This window comes from Gossypium hirsutum, chromosome A02, assembly GCF_007990345.1.
Source record: "Gossypium hirsutum isolate 1008001.06 chromosome A02, Gossypium_hirsutum_v2.1, whole genome shotgun sequence".
NCBI lineage: Eukaryota > Viridiplantae > Streptophyta > Magnoliopsida > Malvales > Malvaceae > Gossypium > Gossypium hirsutum.
The window spans coordinates 12,683,215-12,698,772 of NC_053425.1; the positions used below are offsets into that span (position 1 = coordinate 12,683,215).

At 31.4% G+C, this 15,558-nt stretch overlaps 1 long non-coding RNA gene across 1 annotated transcript; it reads left to right on the forward strand.

Annotated features, from left to right (window-relative positions):
- The first annotated feature begins 9,453 nt into the window (after positions 1–9,453).
- LOC107951457 (uncharacterized) lies at positions 9,454–12,034 on the forward strand. Its single transcript, XR_001698434.2, has 4 exons — positions 9,454–9,985; positions 10,082–10,144; positions 10,250–10,322; positions 11,776–12,034. It is a non-coding gene; the product is annotated as an uncharacterized lncRNA (long non-coding RNA).
- Positions 12,035–15,558: the final 3,524 nt, after the last annotated feature.

The window sequence follows — 15,558 nt, forward strand, 5'->3', positions numbered from 1 at the left end:
AATTTAAGTTTTCAAAATGTTGTATCTACCCTGAAGGATGAAAAAAGGAAACATGTAATTGTAGTGTCCCAAAGGGACGGCAAAGGAGACCAAGACAAAGGGGGAGATAATTGATGAGATTAAAAAAAAAAAAAAAAACCCATCGAATCACTTACCAAGTCTTTTCTTTTGGAATTTTAGCCATTTAACTCAGTGATAATTATCTCATATTGGCCATTCAATCTCCTTTGACTTATATGTAATTTTCTTTTAAAATATATCAATTTATCTAACAACTTTAAAATTACAAATAATGACCCATATATATCTTTTATCATTTTTACAATTTGCTGTTCAAACCTTATTTGAGCCTTTATGATTTTTAAAATTAAATATTCAAATGGTAATTAATTTTAACAAAATTAAAATATATTAATTTTGTTGATGGGATTACATCATTAAACTTCTTATTAGTATAAATATATAAATATTTAAAAAACATTAAAATTTATGTTTGTTATATTAAATTCTTAATCAATTTTGTTGATTGTATTAATTTTTACACAATATTAATTTTTCTTCTTCAATGGTTACGATTCTCAGAATATTTTTAAAGTATTTCGTTATAAACAAATCTATATTACAAATTGATATATTTACTTGTAGATATCACACTTTCACTTTCACATTTAATTCCACATTCTTAAATTTCAACGTATACATATCGAAAAGCAGTCAAATTATTATTACCGTTACTTAAAAAAAAACTTGAAGTGGCGCATAATATTTGTTTTAAGATTTTTTTTCCTTCCACTTTACCTGCTTTTTTTTTCAAAACTTTTAAAGTTAACCATTTGATTAAAATTAATATAAAAATATGTCCTAATTTTTTATTTAAAAATATTAATTATTTTTATTACCATTAACATTGAAATAGTTATTAAAGTACACTTCTTTAATTGATTACATGGTGCTAATTTTCTGAATTTTTTTTATTTTTTTATTAAAAACATTATTTTAATACTGTAATAGGTCAATTTTAGTTTCGGCATGAAAATAAATAAAACCAAATAAATAAACACTCCATTAATAGTTCATTATCAAAGTCCAAATTATATAAACCCTAAACCCAAACAAACCCTAACTCAAATTACCCAAAATCAAAAAATATTATAACCCTAATTTTTACTTGCGCTGCAACTAGCCTCCAGCGCCTCCGTACGCAGTACGCCGTACACCTCCACATAGCCAGCACCGTACCTGCAAGAAAACAAAAGGGACAACAGCAAAAAAAAAAGAACGAAAATAATTGTATTTTTCTTGTTTTTATTTTCGGCTATATAAAAGCCCTAGGGATCATTGTAATTTTTTTTCACGCAAAAAAAATCAATATGAACGCATATATACATTTGAAAAAATATTCAGAAAGATTAAAGGTGATTCGTTCATTCATCGATTCGTGGTTCTTATCTTCTTTATTTTTTGCTTTATTTTTGAGTTTATCTTACAAAGATATAAAAAAAAAAGAAAAAGAAAAGTTTACTTACACCTTCGTTCAGTGTCGGTGGTCGTTTGCTTCTCTGGTCCAAAGGCAGACGGATCCTTAGGGATCCGGTTAGAGCGGTGGCGGAAATGGAGGCATACTCGGCGCCGACGAAGCTCCCAAGGGAGGTTGAGAGAGTTTTAGAAAAGCTTTAGGGTTTTTTTTGAAGAAATAATCTGCTAAATGTTTTTTTAGGACCGATTTTAGGTTTTTAAACATCTTCAAAACGACGTCGTTTTAGGCTATGAGTGTTGGTGGCGAAACAGCATCGTTTCATGGCCTTTGACCCACGCTTGGACCCGACCCGCAGACTAGATCCGCGCGTTTCCTTGTTGATGGGGTATTTGCGCGTCAAGTCCCTCTGCATTAATTGTTCTTCTAAATCCAGATTCCTTTTATTTTAATTTGTACCTTATATTTTGTTTCAGTGTTTAATTTGATCCCAATTGAAGTGTCACGTTTTGGAGGGCGGGATTATTTTCCCATCTGGTCCCTCCATGTTATCCACGTCTTTCACTGTAGTCCTCCATTTTCCTTTTATTTCAAATTAGCCCCAAAAATTTTGTTTTAAGGTTTGATTTAGTCCTTTTTTGTTATTTATTACTATTTTGTTATTAGATTAATTAATTTAATATATTATTACTACTATTATTTTTCTATTTATTTTTATTTATTTAACTTTTCTTAAAAAAATACATTTATGTTATTATATCTCCTCATGATCGTTATCTATATCCTTTTAACTAGATTATTCATTAATCTTTTTTTAGAAATTGTTTTAACATGTCATTTTGAACTACTTTACTAATTTTACATTGTTTTAGTTGCTATTTTTATATTTTCTTGTATGTTTTTTATTTTTTTATTATATAATTGATTTATTTTAAAATTCTCTTTTATGTATATTCTTTGCTTTAAAGATTTACGTGATGTTTCTTTTAAATGCTCTCATGCATTATTATTATTTATTTACATTACACTATTTCTTAAATTTATGTATATTATTTATTTGAATTAAGGAATATTATTGTGTATATTACTTACTTTAATTTTCTTCTTTCAATATTTGTTTTAAAATTCATTTATACATTACTACTTCGTATATTATTTATTCTACTTATTTTATCTTTTTGATCTAGTCCAAACTTTCACGTTTATTACATACTTATCTTAAAATTATATACATAAGTTAACTTTAAATTATTATGTGTATTATAATTTCAAATGTTTTATTTTTTTTCACATTATTAATTTCAAACTCATTTATCATTGTTTCAAAACTTGTCGCATTTTGTTTGTATTTATTGGCTTTTTATTTCATTCAAAATTGATTCTTTGATTCATAAGTCGTTGGATGTTAACTTTAGTATTTGCATAACGTATGATGAGAACTTATTGCTATTGCGTGTATCTTAATTTGCTCTTTTCTTATTTTTATATCATTGTAATTTATTTGTATAGTATTTCGCCTATGTATTCAAACTTCAATGTTTTGATTGATATTGGTCGTCTCATTTTCATTTCAAGTAAATCAAGTAAAGGCGTTTTGAGCCAGTTTTACAAATGTTTGTTTGAAAATCTCCCAAAACAAAGGAAATGTTTGATGTTTGAAAATTCGAGGAATCGTGCCCTACAGTGCTGGGTTTCGATTTTCCATTTGTCCAAAATAATCAAATATTCTTTTAAAATTTCATCCGTATTTTCTAAATTCTAAAACAAGGTAATGTTCAATGTTTGGAAATTCGAGCAATCGTGCCCTACCGTACTGGGTTTCGACTTTTCGTTGGACTAAATAATTGGTCCTTTTGTAATTTTCAACGTATGAGCTTTTGGAAGTCAAGAATTGATCATGGATTCGAAGGTATAAATGATCGTGTCCTATCGTGTTGGATGTGATGTTGTATTCCTTTGAAACAAGAGAATTTTGACGACCAACTTGAGCCATTCGAATGTTTTAAAAGGAATTATATTTCAAAATATTTTTAAATCTTAGACATAAGGACAGTACTTAATCAATTTGGTACCAATTTTGAGCGTAGTGAGGGTGCTAATCCTTCCTCATACGTAACCAGCTCCCAAATCCGTTTTCTCAAATTTATGTAGGCCAAAATTGATTTAAATGGAATAAAATATTTTATTAAGTGATCCAATCACACCTAAACAAAAGGATTGGTGGCGACTCCACACTTTATTTTAAAAGTCGATCCCCATTTTTTCAAAAAAAAAAGTTTCGACAAATACCATTAATATTAATGACCTTATTAAAGTAATCATCTTTAATTAATTATTTTTATTATATTAAATACTCACTAATTTTTGCTATTGATTTTTTATATTTACATTGATTTTGATAAAAATAAATTATTATTTTTATAAAATTTAAAACTCATTTAATCTGAATTTTATTTACCATTAAAAAGTATAACTTTATAATTAACAATGTATAGATCAAGTAATATATCCTGGTTGTATAAATATAAGTTATTAGTTATTAATTTTAATAATCCACTATTAAGGTATTTCAATCCCTCTTGAATATTGTGTGTTGTGTTGTAAGGAACAAGAATGTTGAAACCATTTTTTTTCTCCATGTTCACACCATTTTTTGGATGAAAACGGGGTCGACTTGGGTTTTTAAAAATAAAAACGAAAATGGGAGTCGCCACCAATCTTTTTTTTGATGAGGTGTGATCGGGTCACCTCGTAAAATGGTTGTTTTTAATAAACGATTTGATTTTATTAAAACAACAAGTTTGGTCTACGAAATCCAAAAACGGGTTCGGGAGTCGGTTACGCACGAGGAAGGATTAGCACCCTCGACACGCCCAAAATTGGTACCTTAGTTGATTATTTAATGTCTTTATGTCGAAAATTAAAAACTCGAAAAGAATTTAAAAATACGATCCTTCTTTATATTGCGTTATTTTTTAAAAAAATTACTTGGATAAATCAAAATGAAAAATGCCTTCTTATCTCGAATTAACAAGATGTCACATCCAGTAAGTTAGGACACGACACCTTGTATTTTTTTTTGAGAGTAAGCTTGCCTTTTATTTTTTATTTAAACCTCATTTATTTTAATTTTAAAAGGATATTCGATTACTTAGAATCAACGAGAAAAATCGAAGCTCAGTAAGTTAGGGCACGATTTTCTCGAATTTTCTAAATACGGAATATTGCCTTTACTTTCGAAAAATCCTCATATCGAGAAAACCACGTGTCATATCCAATGCGTTAGGACGCAACATATTGAAATCCCGATAATGAGTTTTTATTTATGTTTTGTATTAAAGAGCATTCTCGAGTATTTAGATTCAACAGAAAATTAGAACCCAGCACGTTAGGGCCCAATTCTCTCGAAGATCCCAAGTATCGAGTATTGCCTTTATTTCCAAAATTTTCCTTTTTTACGAATTTGGGTAAAAATTGATGTGACGGAATAACAATTACGATAATGCGAGTAAAAATAATACGAGTAAAAATAACAAAAATAAATATATAAAAAATCAATTATATACAATAACAAGTAAATAAACAAAATAAAAAAACTAAAACATTTTTTTAAAAATAATAATGGACACATCAATAAATAAATAAACATAAAGTAAAACAATAATGATAATAAAGAAATGAATAAAATTATAAAAATTTTAAAAATGTATGTAAGAATTTTAAAAAATTTAAAATACAAAAAAGCTATGTAGGTATATATATAATGAAAATATGTATGTCTATACGTATATATATGTGTATGTATAAGAATTATAAAATATGAAAACATAATTACATATATATAAATAACATGCGCATGTGTGTATATAATGATTTAAATCAAGTAATACAAATAATAAGAAAAATATTAGGTAAATAAAATATACACATATATATAACTTAAAATAAATAATAAAGGAAACTCCCCTGTTCTTTTTTTTAAAACAAAAAAATAATAATAACTTAAATGAACTAAAGGATGAAAATTAAAATCAAACCAAAATCCGGGGGTCCAAACTGTAAATATATGAAATATGTGGTAAAGGGACTGAAATAAAAGGAGCCGAGGACATGGGGGACCGATTGCGCAATATTCCCTGTTTGAGTAAAACAAAAACTGTATTGAATGTGCTGTAGAAATGGAGGGACCAAAGGTGAAAAATACCCATTATGGCAATAATGTGCAGATTTTCCTCCCTTAAACGACGCAGTTTAGAATCTTGTATAAATAGAAAAAGATAAAGCCCTAAAAAGCATCAGCCTCCATTTCCCTTTTTTTAAAAAAAAACTGAGGATTTCAAATCCTCTCAACTCCCATTCCTCGGCCGTTCCGATTCGCCGCCACGGCCGGTGGCCGGCGTCGCGCAAAGGTGGCTCCCGATCCGCACGTTGAAGCACCTTTAAAGGTTCGAGCCTTGGAAAGGGGAATCGAGGAGAAAACAAGATCTTTGGCCCCCTCTCAAGCCCGAATCCGACGACGGCAAAGGACCATCGCCGGCCGGTCTAAGGGCCGATTCAGGTGCACTCCCTCTTCCTTTTTTTTTATATTTATTTTCCTTATTAAAATGAAGTTGTAAAAAGAAAAAGATAAAAAAAAATAAAATGAAAATGAAAATGAATAGAAACCGGTAAAGGCTTAACCTTTTTGAACTTCTATTTTTTTTGTTTTTGATTTCTAATGTGCGTTTTTTACAAGGGAAATCGAAGAACCAAGATACAAGAAAACATTCGGCCTTTATAGCCAAAATACAAAATCTTTCCGTTCTATTCTCTGTCGTTTCTTTTTTGTCTATCTCTTCTTTTTGTTGTTTTCTTTTTAGTCCGCGTGTCTTCTTCTCCTTGCAGGTGCCCGTGGCCGACAGTGGTGGCAGAGGCGTGCGAGTGGGCGTGGCAGACGAGGAGGCCACGCGAGGCATGCTGCGCTAGGGTTTGGGGGGCATCTTTCTGCCGAAAATGTTAATGTTGTCTGGGCTGGGTTTTTAATTTTTGTTTTGGGCCATGGGCTACATTGGGCTTGTTATTTTCCTTTGTAATTGGACTGTTGTTTATCTTGTTTTAATATTCGGGCCTGGGCATAAAATTGGGCCTTACACTCCAAATACAAATATAGTAAACAAATTTAAGGGAAAATTCAGTGCATATTTTTTTTTTAAATACTAATCAGCTGATACTGCATCATTGATGGGAGAAAATAATAATTTAGTTACAGGCCTAGAAAAAAGAAATACTAACAGCTATACACAAACAGCTGGTACCTAAACGTTACTTTCAAGAAAACTAATTAAAGCAAAAAAAAATAAAAAACAGTAAAGTAATCTCAAAACATAAAACGACAGAGAAACTAAAAAAACATAGGCCTGGAATCCTTTTCTCTCTTATTGCTTGAAGAACACCCTTCGGTACCAGCCAATTGAGAGACAAGCTTCCCAAAAAAATTTCAGTGCATATTTGAACTTGCATGTATCGTGGATTAGATTAGGAAATTAATGTTGCATGTTAGTTTTAGAGAAAACATGCTATGGTGCATGCAATTAGTTGATTGAAATAGTTGGAGATAGATTTTCAAAAATTTCCTTAAATGATATGTAAGCAAATAAACTATTCATGGCATATTAAAAATATTTTATTATTAAATTTTAAGAAATTAACATTGATTTTGTTGATGAAAATATTCATAAATTAAGTAAATTGATTTATTGCCATTAAAATCATATATATATTTTTTTGGTGAAAAAAAAACAAATTACAACTTAAAAACAACTAAGAAGCTCTAAAAGCTTTGTCTTTTTTGATAACTGAAGCCACCAAATCTGGAGGTACTTCAAAAACCTAGAGAGGTGACTGCCAAGAGAGGCTGATCTTTGCCAATTGATCCACAATTAAGTTACACTCCCTAGGAACATACTTAACATCCCATTGGCCTTCAGATCGCAAAAGACATTTAACTCTTCTAAGCAAGGTGATGCTGGAATCTAGTGTTTCTTCCATGGACAATACCCTTACGACTTCAAGATTATCTGTCTGAATCTGGACTTTCTTATAACTCTTGCTTAATAAAATGAGAATTCCATCAAGGATACCCCAAAGTTCAGCCTCCAAAGGCGAACATCTACCCAAATAATGGTTGTACCCCAAAATCCAATTACCAACCCGATCTCGAACCACACCTCCCGCTGAAGTATTTCCAGACTCTCTAGTAACTGCTCCATCAGAAAATAAATGAACCTAATTTTCTACACACACTACAGGAAATTAAGCTTTTAGAGGCACTTTTAGTGGCATTTGTACCAAAAACGCCACAAAAGTTAAACATTAGTGGCGTTAATTAGAAAACGCTGCAAAAGGTCTGGCATTAGTGGCGTTTGTGAGAAAAACGTCGCAAAATGTCTGGTATTAGCGGCGTTTGTGAGAAAAATGCCTCAAAAGGTCAATTATTAGCGGTGTTTGCAAAAAATCATTATATTTTAAACAAAATGGTGCCATTTTTCTCCCTGTATTCTCACCCATGCATTCACTCTTTCATCTTCTTCTATTTATTATTTAACTAGTTTCTTTATATTATTTAAAATACAATTTATTTTTAATTTAATATTTAAAATCTTTAGAAAAAATTAATGACACGTAGAAAAAATTTGAAAGTAAAAAATAGAAAAATATATGTTAAAAATGAAAATAAATGAAAATACTATTATTTAAAATAATTTTAAAGTTTTTTTGGTATATGACTGATTGTTTTTTAATTTATATATTAAATAATTTCTTATATAATTATAAAAGATAATATTAATTTTAATATATTTAAATTATCATTATAGTTTAAATTATTTAAGAGATAAGAGATAAACTTTATATATATTAAAATTAAAAAAATGCTAACCCATGCATCTATAGAGAAACAAAATTAATTAATAAATTCAAAAAGTTATTTAAATTTCCTAAAATATTGAAAGAATATATAATTACAGAAGCGAAAATTTAAAGCTTTTTTGTTTTTATTTTCATATTTTGAAATTGATATAAAATATATAATAATTCAATATAAAAATTGCTCATATGTCATTAAAAAAGTCAAGCAATATTAGCGGCGTTTATGAGAAAAACACCACAAAAGGTAAGCAATAGCAGCGTTTTTATAAAAAAAACACCGTAAAATTCATTTTATTTTAGGCTTTAGAGTCTATGGTTTAAAGTTTAGGGTTTATGGTTTTATGATTTTTTAGTTTAGGGTTTTAGTGTTTAGAGTTTAGGGTTTAGGATTTATAGTTTAAGGTTTTAGGTTTTGGGTTTAGTGTTTAGGGTTTAGTGTTTAAGGTTTTGATAAAAACCCCACAAAAAATCATTTTTTTAAACAAAACGGGGTTGTTTTGCTGCCTATACTCTCACCCATCATCCAAGTGGCTATCATGTATTTTTTTCGACAACTCATGCACTCTTTCATCATCTTCTATTTATTATTTAACTAGTAAATTGAAATATATAATTTAATTTCCTAAAATATTGAAAGAATATATAATTACAAAAGAGAATTTTTTTAAAGCTTTTTTTTTTTGCTTTTGTTTTTGTTTTTGTTTTTGATTTCTTACATAAAAAATTATATAAAAATTATAATTTTATCTAATTCTTTTAAATATTACTTAAAATTTTAAAAATTATTTATTTAAAATTTATATGAAAGATACAATAATTCAATATAAAAATTGTAAAAAAGTCGAGCACTAGCGGCGTTTATGAAAAAACGCTGCAAAAGGTAAGCAATAGCGGCTTTTTTGTTGGAAACGCCGCAAAAAGTTGAGCAATAGTGACATTTTTGGTCTAAATGCCATTAAAAGTCTAGCAATAGTGGCATTTTTATTCCAAACGCCACAAATATGTTTTTTGCAAAACGGCGTCACTTTGTAATTATATTTTTCTATCCCAAAATTTCAAATGAAATCTCTTCTTTTTCTTTCCCTTCTTTTTCCCAAACAATTTCTCCCCTACCCCGATTCTCTTTATTTTTTCCCCCACAAATCTCTTCTTTTCTTCCCCGTTCTTTTTCCCAAAATCGGTTCCCCTCTATCCTCCGAAATCCCACCTAAAATCTCTTCTTCTTTTTTCCCCATTTTATTTTTCCCAAACCATTTCTCCCATACCCCGATTCCCTTTATTTTTCCCCCAATTTCCCCAAATCGGCAACCCTCTACTTTTCCATTGGATCGTATTGTGATTAGTCTTGTTCTATGCAATTGTGTGGGGTTGGTGCCAGACTACCTTGTTCTGATATCTCAAGAAGAAGATAAATATTGATTAGTTTTAGTATTTTGCACCCACATTAAAAAAAAAAGGGAAAGAATGAGGCAGTCATATAATTACAATCATCAGTTTCATCAATCTTAAAGAAGTACATTTACCGCGCTTTTCCTTGTTCTCTTACCAATTTTTTTCCCAAATCTCTTCACCCCTCTGGGACGCACCTCTCCCTCTTTGTTCTCCGTAATTCTTCATTTTACGATTACTTTTTTCTTTTTTTCTTTTACCTTGATTTGTTTAAGAATTAAATAATTAATTGAAAGAATTGTTTCTTTCCAGGAATGGAATGCTCCGAAACCAAGGCACTTGTCTTTACTTGAGGTCGTTTTACATTGGAAAACTGTTAGTATCCTTTCTAGTTTGTTTTTAGTTCAATCAATTTGTTTATTTATTGGTTAAAAGTCTTCGAATTTCAATACTATGTTTCTTAATGTTCTGTACTTTTAGCCGATTAAACAACAGTTCGATCTTTGGTCTCCCTTGCCAAATCAAGGATGGAAACCTTGCATCAACTCCCCATGTAAGTGTTTGAAGTTTATATTATGAGATTCTTGGATTTGATCATTCATTGGACTTAAAAAATGAATGAGATGACAATTAAAAAAAAACTAATAATAAGCTTGTTTCCACTTCTTGACGCACTGCTAGAGAGACCTCAGGGATATATTCAGGTATTTCTTGATGGAGGATTGAACCAGCAAAGAATAGGGGAATAGCTAATGCTAATGCATGTCTTTTGCTATTTAATTTATTAAGTGTTTAAATGTTGTAAATTTAAGTGTTTAAATGTTGTAAATTGAAGTGTTTAAGTGCTGCAAATTGAAGTGTTTAGTTGATGCAAATTGAGATGTTTTATCATTGTAATTGAGGTGTATAAATGTTGTTAATTGAGATGTTAAAGTGCTGCAAATTGAAGTGTTTAAGTGCTGCAAATTGAAGTGTTTAGTTGTTGGAAATTGAGATGTTTTATCGCTGTAATTGAGGTGTATAAATGTTGTTAATTGAGATGTTAAAGTGCTGCAAATTGATGTGTTTAAATGTTGTAAATTGAAGTGTTAAAGTGTTGCAAATTGAAGTGTTTAAATGTTGTAAATTGAATTGTTTAAGCGCTGCAAATTGAAGTGTTTAGTTGCTGGAAATTAAGATGTTTTATCGCTGTAATTGAGGTGTATAAATGTTGTTAATTGAGATGTTAAAGTGCTGTAAATTGAAGTGTTTAAATGCTGTAAATTGAAGTGTTAAAGTGTTGCAAATTGAAGTGTTCAAATGTTTTAAATTAAAGTGTTTAAATGTTGTAAGTTGAAGTGATTAAGTGTTGCAAATTGAAGTGTTTAATTAGTTGCTGGAAATTGAGATGTTTTATCGCTGTAATTGAGGTGTATAAATATTGTTAATTGAGATGTTAAAGTGCTGCAAATTGAAGTGTTTAAATGTTGTAAATTGAAGTGTTTAAATGCTGTAAATTGAAGTGTTAAAGTGCTGCAAATTGAAGTGTTTAAATGTTGTAAATTGAAGTGTTTAAATGCTGTAAATTGAAGTGTTTAGTTGCTGGAAATTGAAATGTTTTATCGCTGTAATTGAGGTGTATAAATGTTGTTAATTAAGATGTTAAAGTGCTGCAAATTGAAGTGTTTAAATGCTATAAATTGAAGTGTTTAAATGCTGTAAATTGAAGTGTTAAAGTGCTGCAAATTGAAGTGTTTAAATGTTTAAATTGAAGTGTTTAAATGTTGTAAATTGAAGTGTTTAAGTGCTGCAAATTGAAGTGTTTAGTTGCTAGAAATTGAGATGTTTTATCCCTGTAATTGAGGTGTATAAATGTTGTTAATTGAGATGTTAAAGTGCTGCAAATTGAAATGTTTAGTTGCTGGTTGAGGTTGCTACACACAAGTCCCTTCCTTTTTTTAGTTTATGTGCTATGTGATGATTGTGTTTTAAAATTTAACTTGTTTTAGTTCCTTACATTCTTACAGGATTCACATTCAAGGAGCAAGAAACATTGCAGGAACTCATTAGGATCGAACAGTCAGAATTCAAAATCAAGCAACACACGAGCTAGATTTGGAGCTTAGACTGTCACTGTAATCAATAATTTTTTTCTGCCACTTTAAATGCATGCTCATGGAACTACATTTTATGCTTTCCTAGAATTGTAAGTTCAAATAAGGTGTTGATCTTGCAATTCATACATACAACTTGAGCAAGTTGATATGAACTAATTTGAATTCTTTTTAAAAAATTTCGAAGGAATCTTATGTAATCAAAGGCAATTTGACTTGATGCATGAGATATAGTGAAAAACATTGATCTTCTTGTTCATGAATTTCTATTTTAATACGTCTTCAAATTAAATTATACATTTCTAAACTAGTGGAATCCCACTTCTACTGCATTCTCTAACCAAAGAATAGAGTAATGCATTTACTGATAACAACATTTCTAAAGGATTTGTTTAAGCATGTAAAGGGATGGGAATGGATTTGTGGCGTTTTTATAATATTTTATTATTTTTTTAATTTTCATGACCTTTAGCAGCGTTTTTGGGAAAACTGTTGCTAAAAGTCATTTCTTTAGCAGCATTTTTGGGAAAAGCGCCGCTAAAAGTTATGTTTTTTAGCGGCTTTTTGGGAAAAGCGCCGCTAAAGGTCATGTTCTCTAGCGGCATTTGTAGAGAAAGCATCGTTAAAGGTTATGTTCTTTAGCGGCATTTATGGGGAAAGCACCGCTAAAAGTCATGTTCTTTAGCGGTGTTTGTGGGTAAAGCGTCGCTAAAAGTCATGTTCTATAGCAGCGTTTGTGGGAAAAGCGCCGCTAAAGGTAATGTAAAAATGTCGCAAAATTTAGTGGCATTATCTATAGCGGTATTTTTTACGGTGCTTATCAAAACGCCACAAACTGTTTTAGCGGCGCTTCCTAAAAAAAACGCCGCTAAAAACCTGTTTTGCTATAGTGACAGTGGTGATTAATTACTGGATTGGATGTAGTAGATTTGCCTCCAAATAAAAATGGTTCAAAATGTTGCACCCAACTGATCGAAGCTTTAATAATCTTATAGGCCGTCCAGTTGATATTTTGGAAAATGAACAAATTCATATTCTTCCAAATCCTCCAAGCGATTATCCCAAATAAGAATGACCAAGTAATTCCTTTATCCTACACCTTATCATGACCACAAAGGTTAGTGGAAAACCAATTTTGAAAGCAGTTAGAAAAAAACCTGGATAGCTTCTTTGTGGGGACAACGAGCATCCAAGCTTCCTTAATCGTCAAACAATCACGTAGAACATGCAAAAGATCCTCAATGTCATGCCCACATAAAAGGGCATGCACGACTTTGTCCAATCCCTCTCCTAGCCCGTTTATAATTAGTAAGAAGCCTTTGTTTGACTGTAAGCCAAAGAAAAGACACTCTCTGTGAACCCTAGTATTTCCAAACTGACTTCCAAGCATCATCATTAGGATTCCATGAATTTTCTTTTAATACCTAATAAGCGCTTCGAATAGAAAAGGACCCTGAACTAGAATGAGCCCAAATTATCCTATCTGTTCCCCCAATTGGATGAGGTGGGGAATTACTTACAATTTGCTCAATGATGATATCAGGCAGCTACACACTAATCAACTCCACATTCCAATAACCATCAGGAGCACCCCATCTCTCAAAAGACTTTCCAAATCAAGTCTAGAATGAGCCACAACATACAAAGAAAGGGGGCCAATGTCAAGAACCCAAGAATCTTTCCATGCTTGGATTGTGGAGCCGTCCCCTACAAACCATATGAGATTCTCACAAAAAAAGGGCCACACCTTAAAAAGGGATCGCCAAATATGAGAACAATTGCTTCTCTGAATGGAATCAGGAAGCTGGCTCTTCCAACCATAATTCGAACGAAGAACACGAACCCATAAGGCATCCTTTCTTGAGACGAGATTAAACCCAATTTTCATAAGAAAAGAATTATTTTGATCTTGAAGATGCCGAAACCCAATGCCTCCATGATATCTAGGCTGACAAATGGACTCCCATCCTACCAAAGTAATTTTATGATATCCAATAGAGCCTCCCCAGATAAATTGTCTTACAATCTTTTCAATCTCATCACATACCCCTTTTGGAACTAACAAAGACTGCATAAAATAACTTGGAATAGCTAGAAGGACTGATTGAGCAAGAGTGACACGTCCCGTAAAGGAGAGCTTCCTAGCTTCCCAATTATGTAGTTTCCATCTTACTTTTTCAACTACAAAATTCAGGGTACTTTTAGTAACTTGATCGTGAAGGAGAGGTACCCCCCAAATAAGTCCCTAGATTAAGAACCTTCCAAAATCCAAAGAGCTGACTAATCTGGTCACATGAACTGTTATCAACACCTTTGGAGAAATATATATTGCTCTTTCTTACACTAATATTGTGTCCAAAAAAATCATAGAACCGTTTAAGGATTTCTTTTAACAAAAGGGCTTGATTCATCTCTGCCTTACCAAAAATGACAAGGTCATTAGTAAAAAATAGATGAGATAAAGACGGTCTCAACCTTGATAACTGAATCGGATTCCACCTCCTAGCTATGATTTCAGAATGAATTAAGTGCCCTAACCATCCCATACAAAAAACAAACAGATAAGGCGAAAAAGGGCATCCCTGTCTAATCCCTCTTACCGGCTTAAAGGACTGAGACGGAACTCCATTCCATAGAATTTGCATAGTAGATGAAGAAATAACACTCGTACTAACCTTTCTGAGAAACTCGGGGATCCCTGCAACAACTAGGGACACATTAATAAACTCCCAACTAATCCTGTCATAGCCTTTCTCCAGATCCAACTTAATAGCCATCCAATTCCTGCCCGCTTTTCTACTACGCATCGAATGTATGACTTCTTGCGTAATAATGATATTGTTAAAAATGTTACGGCTAGTAATGAACCTCGCTTGCTCGGGTGTTATGTAATTAGGGAACACCACTTTGAATCTATTAGCGATCACCTTCATCACCAATTTATACATTACTGAACAGAGGCTAATTGGTCAGAATTGGCTGAAGTCCTCCGGACGATCCTTCTTAGGAATAAGCACCATTAACATGTTGTTAAGATCTTTCTCAATTTTATTTCCAGCAAAGATCCCCTGAACCCACTCACAAACCGCCCTTCCAACTAAATCCCACTGACTTTGAAAGAAAAGTGCATAATACCCATCACTTCCGGGAGCCTTCAGCGGGGCCATGTCAAAAAAGGACTTCTTTATCTCATCATTCAAAATTGGCTTTTTGAGAAAATCAATATCTTGCTCTGTGAGCCGAGGGAAAATATTCATGGGAGGTGGATTCATGGGATTAGGGATCTCACCATACAAATTCTCAAAAAACATGGTTGTCTCATCACTGAGAATACTCTGATCTGAGCACCACTCCCCACTACTTAAACGTAAAACCATAATTCGATTAAAGAGGATAAATTAGCTATTTGAGAGAGAATTTAAAGAGGATAAATTGGAAGGCATAAATATAGAAAAAAATATTGGCCAATAAACTTCTTGTTGGTTTCAAGTGTATGGAATGAAATAAATGTTTCTTTTAAATGTGGATGAGATTAGATAACAACTTGGTTTAAAAAGGTGGAACCATGATTGCTTTTGAACTATAACAACTTTGGTAAAAGTATTAGGGAAGCCCTTATATTTAGGGTTGGATTGCATTTCAGCTTCTATATTGAAAAATTGGAAAAATTAGCCCTTATACATTTCAAAACGTGCA